This window comes from Watersipora subatra, chromosome 4 (assembly GCF_963576615.1).
Source record: "Watersipora subatra chromosome 4, tzWatSuba1.1, whole genome shotgun sequence".
Lineage (NCBI taxonomy): Eukaryota > Metazoa > Bryozoa > Gymnolaemata > Cheilostomatida > Watersiporidae > Watersipora > Watersipora subatra.
In genome coordinates, this window is record NC_088711.1 from 62516508 (window position 1) to 62526588 (window position 10081).

The following is a 10081-nucleotide window of genomic DNA, read 5'->3' on the forward strand; positions in this document are numbered from 1 at the left end:
CACACCAACACTTGATGCAGTTAGTACTCATAGTATGCTATATTATTTGTTTGGTTTAATCTTATATATTATCATCAACTAAATAAATAAATTCACTGTCACCTTATAACTTTATGATTCTTTATGACTCCTTGAGGAAAAACAACAGGGCTAGTAACGCAGGGCATTAGGGTTTTTTCTTGTAGTGCAGATGCTAAAGACCATCTAGCGACTTTAAAAAAGCTAAGGAATGCGCAACATTTTGTCTTACATTTATTTGTAAACACCAGGGATTTTGTTGGTGCAGCTCGAGGACCGGGTTTAGTGTTCCTGCTACTGTATTTCTGCATCAAATGAAGCCTTCATTAATTTGCTGCAAGCCACAATTACATTGTGTAATAGTGTACAAATCGGTGGGTAGCTTCAAATAAGTGTTCAAGCTAGGGTTTTGGAATGTTAGAAGCTGCCAGCTCTAAGAGCACAGGCTCTGTGTTCTTAGAGCTGTTCTTGCTCTGTGAAACAGTTCTGTTTCTTTATAGAATTGGTTAGAGAGGTCTGCATCATAATCACAGGATAAATATGCCAAATTAGCATATTTATTTTCACCATCAGTGAGACTACATCAAAATCTTTATTAACCCAGTTTTTGTGAGCAAGAGCAACTGTAACTGAATTCAGGTGATAAAAATCTGTGCGTATATATGTCAGTTTGACTAGTGCGGAAAGAAAAGGCAACTCTCAATAACCAGCTCCTCCTACGCTATTGAGAGAAGGCACATTTGATGGCCCTTGGAATTGTGCAAGCAATTGTGTGTATTTATTTTATTGCATTGGAACTACACGGCTCATTCTGTCTTGATTGCATGGGATGAGGAACAGCTTGTAGTATTAGGCTATTAGCTTTGAAGTTAAAGCATTCAAATTATTGCATAGAGCAGCTGAGCAGCATGAAATTGCTTTGTTTGTTTAGTGTAAGCAGAGATTAAAATTCTCAATACGCTCCATTGTCAATGCATTCTAAAATTGGCTAATTCTATGTGTGTTTATGACACACATAGAATTAGCCAGTGATTCATATGTTCAATCTGTTCATACCTAACGAAGCTTGGGTGAAGATGATAACAGGTGCAAACAATAGAGTTGTCGCGGTTGCCTATACGAATGTCAAGTACGTATCTGGATCGGGATAGCTCGATCAAGTCCTAAATTTTATATAGTCGTGAATTTTTGCGTGTGATTCTCACTAGCATAGCGGATTACTGCTATTGCAAACACTACTATGTGGGATATATTACAAGTCGGTTGATCTTACCAAGTTTGATTATTTACATATGGCTATATTCGTGTACTACGTATTTTAGTCAACGGCTTAGTAACACTTGTGATTAATTGTTGTAAATACAAGAGTAGCTTAGTAGGGATTGTGAAAGACGCGCGTCTTTGGAAGCTCTCTTATAACTCTTAGATATCTTTCTATACCTATCTTGTCTTGTTCTTACTGCATTGTTTCATACTAACATAATATACTGACCTGATTTATCGGCGCTAAGGACATCGACCGCCTCAGGCGTTGCTGGGTATTGTTTTGGTTTCATATATTTAATAGGTCAGATGTCAGGTATTTATTAGGATTTATTGACAAGGTACAAGATACAATAAACAAGATACACATGCGCCATTGAGCTTGTGCTAACACGTGACCGGAAAACGGAAACTGCTTATATACTGCAATCTATAACATTTTCCTTCTAAACCCTACTGTTTAAACCATAAACGGTAGATCAAAACTTGTAACATGTGATTGTCTTCACCGCTCGAAAAACAAAAAATAAGAAACTACAACAAACTTACACGCACTACTACTAAAATACTACAATATCTAAGTAAGACACGGGATCCCACCCAAGGCCCTGGACAAACCGCCCAAGAGCATGAGGTGTCAACTCCACCACAACCCTAGGAGCTGCTCATGAACCTCATATTGATCTAAACACGCAGGCCTCTTTAATTCTCTGCCAAATCTAGACCGCGTTACCAACGGACTCAAAGCGGGGACAGTTGGCGGTGCGCTCGCGACGTTAGCCCGCGGTTCATCAGAACCCCCTGGTACACTCGCCCAAACTCTGTTTTGATCCCCAGCATTGGCATTTCTTACAATCTCAGACCCATTGTTGCCCATAGGAAATTCTCTAGGATGAATTGGCTTGTTGACTATACTACTTCGTATATCTACACCGTTACGTCTAAAGAACATGTTATCGTCTGTCTTTACTAAATAAGATCTATCACTATATGTACCCTCAATCTCACCTTGTATCCATTTATTTTTGGCAGTTCTGAAATACACTTGTTCCTTTGATCTAAACCCTTCCTTCTCAGGGCCAGCCTTCCTATCATGGTAATACTTATCCTTTGCTTTACGTTCGCCCAGTGCTAATCCGACATCACTTAACTGGTAAGTCTGAACTTGGTACCTAACTTCCTGGAGTGGCAGGCTGTCGCGTAAAAAGCACTCTTGCAACAATTGGGCAGGAGAAGGCAAGCCCTCTCCAATAGGGGTGTTGCGAAGCGTGGACAACCCAGCCCACCAGTCCGCACATCGGCCCATCATAGACTTTACCGTCCCAATAGTGCGCTCCACTTGGCCGTTTCCTAATGGGTGAAGCGGGGAACTAGTTACATGTGTGATACTTTTTGAATTACAATATTCTCTGAAATACAAAAATGAGAACTGAAGACCGTTATCCGATACCAGTACCTGTGCAGTCCCAAAATCAGAAAACACTTGTGATAGTGCTTGTGCCACAGTTTCAGCAGTGGTAGTTTCTAATTCTTTCACTGCAGGCCATTTAGAAAGATAATCTACTAACATAAGGTACTCCTTACTTTTGAAACTAAATAAATCTACACCCACTTTCTGAAATGGGAAATCCGAGATTGGTACAGGAAGCAGTGGTTCCTTCCTACCTTTTCTTTCCACTGTACGACAAGGCTCACAAGCCAGGCATTTATCTTCTATACGTCTTAGGCTAGACCAAAAAACAGCTGTCTGAACGCGTTGCATCGTTTTAGTTATACCCTGATGAACCGAATGCAATGCCTCTAAAACCTCATTTCTCAAGGTCACTGGAATTACGAGTCTACTGCCGTGAAATACAATACCACCTACCTCAACTAGGTTATTTCTCAGACTCCAAAAGGGTAAAGCTCGACTTGGGCATGCTCGTCTAGCTGTTGGCCACCCTTCCATGATGAACTGTAACACAACCGCCATCTCTTCATCATTACTCATAGCCTGGGCATACTTACCCATGGTTTCTTCCAATCTAATTACAACCTTGCATACCTGCATCAGCGGATCTGGTCCCAGATCTTCTACCAGTCCCGTACCTGCAGTGCACGTTCTGAATAGAATATCAGATATCACCATATCCTTACCAGGAACATAAGTCAGCGTGAGTGAATAACTTAGCAGCTCTAGTCGCATTGCTGCCAGCCTAGGTGAAAGTGTAGCTATCTCTTTTTCCATGATACCCAACAGCGGTTTGTGGTCCGTGGCAATTGTGACATGTCTGCTCAAACAGTAATATCTGAATCGTTTGCATGCAAAAACTGTAGCCAACAGCTCTTTCTCGATTTGCGAGTACCTCTGTTGGGTTTCTGTAAAAGACTTGGCCACAAACTCAATGGGCCTACTACCCTGTAGAAGTACTGCCCCCCAAAGAATGAGAGCTAGCATCAGCCGAAAGGGTTACTGGAGCTTTAAGATCAAAATAGGAAAGAGTAGGAGCATCCAGCATACTCTTTTTAAGGCCTCAAAAACCTGTGCTTGCTGGATCTCCCATATAAATTCCTTCAACTTTTTGCACACCTCTCTCAAAGGGTAAGTCAATTTAGACAGTCCTGGAAGGAATTTGGACAAATAGTTAATAAACCCGAGTACCCTCTCAACTGCTTTGCTATCATTGGGTATGACCATGTTCTTCACCGCACTTACTTTGTCGGCCCCAGGTCGAACGCTATGCTCAGACAAATCATGACCTAAAAAAGTCACCACTTGCTGTCCAAAAACACTTTTCTCCTTGTTCAGTGTGAGACCAGCGCTTTTACATCTCGCTAAAACCTGATGTAACCTATCATTGTGTTCTTCTAACATCTTAGCATGAATCAAAATATTGTCTATAATAATAGACTTCTATTCCCTCTATGCCTTGTAGCATATCTACCATTTTTGCATGAAATAGCTCAAGTGCATTACAAATATCCATAGGGCATCTGAGATATCTAAACTTACCATATGGTGTGACGAAACAGGTGAGTCTCGAAGACGCATAAGTCAATGGCAGCTGGTGGAAGCCTTGTTTCCCGTCTAAACAACTGAAATACTTAGCCCCATGTAGACGAGCAAATACCTCTGTGCTAGTACTAATGAGACATTGTGTTCTTATCAACTGAGTGTTCAAGTACTGTGAATTTAAACATATTCTGATTTTATCATTTGGTTTTCTCACAGTTACTGTTGGGCTTAGCCACATATGATACCCGCATTTTCCAATTTATACAACGCTTCTTTGAATTTCTGTCTTATATCCTGTGATATTGTTCTAGGTGCCACAGCTTTGGGCACTGTTGTAGGTTTCAACTGAAATTCGATTTCTTTTTGAAGCTTACCCAAACCTTGGAAAACACTCTCATAGCTTTTCACTATGTCTTCACACAGTTTTGACACCGAGTTGCTATTTGACAGCTCTTTGACTACATTTACACCCAATATAAGCTCTAAATCCTTGATTGTGGGTAATCCCAACAGGGTCCCTTTATGCGCTGAACCACCGACTATATAAAACATTGCTTCGCATGCTTTTTGATTGATTACCACCCGCAATGAGACTTTACCGATTGGTCAAGTTTGTTGGCCCCCAAAACCCAGTAGTGAAGTCCTAGTGCTCTTGATGAGACTAATCCCCAAACCCTTCAAAGTAGACATGTCTATAACGCTTACCTGGGCTCCCGTGTCAACTTGACTTTTTACAATTTTTTTTACAATGGAAATATCTAGGAACCAACCCCCTTTACCCCCATCAAAACTAAATACTGAAAACTCAATGTCACTCTCCTCTTCAGAGTCTGGGATCCCTACAGACACCGCCAGTGCCTGCTGCTTCCCATATGTATTACCCTCCCATTGAGAATCAACTTCTACAGACAGAGTTTTTAGAGAATTGTCACTTCTTTACCCTTGGCCTTGTTTACAAGCTTTAGCAAAATGATTAAAGAGATAGCATGTGTTGCACCGCTTTTCGTACGCAGGACACCTGCCTTGAGCATGGCTCCCTCCACAGTATTTACAGTAAGAAATCAGCTTTTTGTCAGTATGCGGTGCCGCTTCAATTCTGTATTTGTTTCGGTTTATTGCATTTACTGGCACCCTCCACCTTCAGCACCTAGACCTACTGAATTTACTACTGAGCTGCTAGAGCTACCTAGCCCATCAACTTCCTCTCGCTGATGCTTAAGAATTATTTCTTTGGCCCTCATTTTTGATTTGGTATATATCTAGAGTCACCCGGTCATCCAATTGTAACTCCCTGGATAACTCTTTGTCTTTCATACCAGCCAAAATTCTTGTCCTCAACATTGACACCCGTTGTTCATCCGCCCAACCACATTTCGTGACTAACTCATACAGTGCCCTAATGTACTCTTCATTGGATTCATGATTGCCTTGAACGCGATTAGAAAACAGTATACTGTAATGTAGTGAGCAGTCTCGGGGTTGAAAATATGCAGCAAATGCAGCTAATGTTCCATCATATAAAGTATTCACAGGTGTACTACTAGTATCAGCTGCTACGGTTAGCAAAGGGAATATTTTTTCAGCTTCTTCCCCCATTACGAAAATAAATATGTCAACTTGTTTTTGGGCAGTTTTGGCATCAATATCAGCTGCACTCCTATATCTGGCAAAGCGCTTTTCCACTCAGGCCACATTTCACTGGCATTAGTGAAATCCAGTTCACTGGGAGGTTTTACTGCAGGCATAATTTTGGTAGATCCAAGTGATACTAGATGGTTGCTATACTGTACTTATCTGAGAAGTTTAAAGTCAAATCAATATTCCATTGATAGACTTATTTGCCTGTGGCATGCTTGGTTGAGACAATGTCTCACCTCTGACCGTTCATATCGATCATAGGGTGATTGCTGACCCTACTCGCATCCTGTTTTTGTTTCATATATTTATTGTCAGGTATTTATTAGGATTTATTGGCAAGGTACAAGATACAATAAACAAGATACACATACGCCATTGAGCTTGCGCTAACACGTGACTGGAAAACGGAAACTGCTTATATACTGCAATCTATAACAGCTATGTTTTTATAGATACCAAGTGGTAGATTTTATGGAAGTTTTTGGTTTAAAGTCCCTGCAGTTTCTTGCTGCAGTTTCAAAATAAATAGTTTAATTTTGCTGTGACTAGCTTTACAGAGAGTGAGTGGAACATATTTTTGTTTTATTTTGCCTTCAAAGTCCCTGCTTCTTTAAGTTTAGGTTTTTAGTTTTGAGTGGCTCAAAGGTATCTGACAACTTGTTTATTTTGTTCCAAATGGCAGGAGGCAACGATGGTAATTTAAACTCTGGCAGTATTAGTAGTGGTGAATAGGGAAGGCTGAGATCAGGTACACCTTCACAAACTGTCATGTCACTTTTTTCCTCTTTAGGCCTAATAATCAAGTAAAATATTTCCGTGAAAAATGTATAGGTCAATTAAAGGACTGAGGGAATGGCTCAATATCATGTGACTTATTTCATTATTGGTTTCATCTAAAGTGTGTCGAGCTAAATAAGGAAGAAGCAGAGTTTGTCTCGTCTAGAGTCGAAGGGTGGTAGGTGGTTTTGCAAGACTTGTAGTGGGGTCCAGAGCTCTAGGATCGATCGGCAACTGGATCAAATTAAAAAAGTTTCAACAATTTAGAAGCCATGGTATCAACCAGTCTTGAACTTAAGTTGGAGGTTATAGAGCAATTAGCATTAGCATTAGTAAAGGCTGCTAAGAGGTCAGTGAAACAGACTGAACAAGAGCAAAGACAGATCAGAGAAAAAACAGTATTATACTTGGTATTTCTGAAGGTAAATCAAAATAGGATTCAGTTGAAAAACTGCAGGACATAATGAAGGACTGTCACATTGACATCGCCGTAAGCCAGAATGACATGCACAGGTTAGGTAGGGTAGAAAACATGAAGGCTGATACTGAGGGGTGAGCAAAGCCTAGCCCGTTGAGATTAAGTACAGAATCCCGGCAGCAAAAGTGAAAGATTTTGAAACGTATAAACAGTCAAAAAATTCGGGGAGTTTTTGTTAAGCCTGACCTGACTAAAGTTGAGAGGCAGATTTTCAATTGCAAAAAAGGTAGAAAAAGACGAGGGTAAAAAATCTAAACCGCAAATACAAGATCTTCAGGGGGAAAGTTGTGAATTCAATGTTCGATAATGATGAACTTCTTGGTGCATCTTATACAATATACAGAAATGAAAGTAAACAACATGGTAACGGTGTTTTTGCGGCTTTTTATAACTCATCGGTTAATTTTATAAAAAGCATCAAAGGCCTAGGGAATCACTCATATTAACAGTTTCTGTCTCTTCACTGGTGGCTTTTGACCTCATCACTTACTATAAAACACCCAGTGAGAATCCCTTAGATAATATTTTGAGCTTCTTCCAAGTTAGAGACTCCAAGTTTCCCATCGTAACAGTTGGTGATTTTAATCTTCTTGATATTGACTGGTCCAGTGGGTCAGGGATGGTTAAGGGTTTTTCCAAAAGGCAACATGTGCGCCGGGAGGTCACCGATATTTTTTAGTCCTCTTGTCTGACTTGCCTGGTTCTTGGCCCTACTCGTGATAAAGGCAATACACTAAATTTAGTGTTCATGGGATCAGAGCTTTTGAAAAAATAAATTTCAAATACACTGCTACCAAATTTGTCAGACCATGATATGATCTTAATTGACATTGACCCAGTGTAGTTAAACCTAAAAAATATCTCAGATACTAGCAAGGTAAAATTCAATTTCAAAAAGGTGAGCAGATAAAAGACAAAAAGACCAATAGATAATACTTTTACAGAGGATACTGCTAATGCTTTTGCGACTTATTTCTCATCAGTGTATAATAAAGACATAAATCCAACTTAGTTTTTTTTTTACATATGCCTCCCTCGGGAAAAATGGACAAGATAATAACAGAGGTAGGAATTGCCAACCTAATCAACTTATTAGACATCTAGAAGGCTCATGAGCCTTCTAGATGTCCCAACAACAGGCCCTAATAATACATCGACGTACTGTCTGAAAGCATTCAGCGGTGAAATAACAGATTTCATACCTTGCCTTACACTTATAATGCAAGCCTGTTTAGACCAAGGACAAGTTTCTGATGACTGGCAAACAGCTAATGTTGTTCCCATATTTAGAACGGGAGAAGAGATCTTCCTAATAACTACAGACCTATTAGTCTCTTTTCTGTTATCTTCAAAATGATTGAGCATGTCATAGTCGCATCTGGCAACATTTAGACTGTTGCAATCAGATAAATAATAACCAACTTGGTTTCCGTAAACGGTATAGCACCGCAACTCAACTTCTTGATGTTATTCACCATGCAACATCTTTTTTACTTTGCCAAGGCCTTTGATAAGGTGCCTCATCATTTACTTGTCAGTAAAATAAAAGATTAGATGTTCATGTAGTACAGTGGCTTGAGATGTGGTTGAGGAACCTAACTTCATTTGTTAGGGTTAATGGCATGAGGTCAGAGTTGTTTGCCATCCCTTCTGGAGTTCAACAGGGATTGGATCTGACTCCGTTGTTTTTTATTTTTGTGAACGACACACCCCCTGGCTGTGAAGGGCACATCCTGCTAACTTTATGCAGATGATTTTATCACAGAGATATCACAGAGATAACATAACGGCGCTGTTTGAATTGTCTGTCTAATTGAGGATGACTTTTAATCCTACTAAATGTGTTCATATGAAGGTTGGAAAGGATTTTCCCAGTTTTACTTCAGAGCTAAATAGCACTCCTATCCCTCAAGCCAACAGTGTAAGATACTTGGGCTTCTCTATAAAAAATAGTTTCAAATGGCAGGAACAAGTGTCAAAAGTTGCTAAGAAAGGTAATAAACCCTGGGCTTGATAGGAAGAAGTTGTTTTAGCACTTCCTGCCATACTAAACTGATTGCTTAGAAAGCAGTTGTTGGGCCAATTCTTTAATACAACTGCCAAGTCTATATATTAAGTTGGCATATAATAAGTCCTTAATAGATATGCAAGAAGCTATCCAGAGACATGCCATTAGATGAATTTCCAAACTAGGGCAATCAAAAAGTGTCACCAGCTGTATGAGAGAGCATGCTATAGATACACTTGAGGCTCAGCAAAAGGAATTAAATAAAAAGTTGTATTGAAAAGCTGAGTCTGGTCCATAGATATAGTAAACCCTAGATTGGCGAATAGCTATCATTACAATGGAGCAAAAATGAGGCATATAATTGGCTGTTGTTTTCACAACGTTACGCCGTAGTGATGTGCATCACAGCATCAGAGCCTTCAATTGAGCAATAAGTTTAGTAGTGGAAGCACGCTTGTCATAGTAGTTTTCAAGTCAAACGTAACAATAAGACCAAATTCTTAGTGGAATGTCATCAGAGGAGACTACAACACCCTAGGTATATCCTGAATTGCCCATAACAAGACAGAACTTCAACTCAAAACAAGAAGTTTTCAACAGTATCATAAGCTATCTATGCCAATTAAAGACACCAAGCGGAAAGCTGCTAGTGGAAAATAATAGGAAAACCTTCATCATTGGTTTTGAGTCAGCAGCCAAATCTGTACATGGCATTGTTCAATATCTTTTCAGCAACCACCCTTACATCAACTACTTCCTAACCATTAAGATCAACCAGGATCGCATTGAGACTCTGTTTTCCACGATACGATCCAAGGGTGGCTATAACAATAACCCGGATGTGCAGTGCTTTAGATCTGCACTTCGAGCACTGTTCATAAAAGCAGATATCACACCAAGTCCC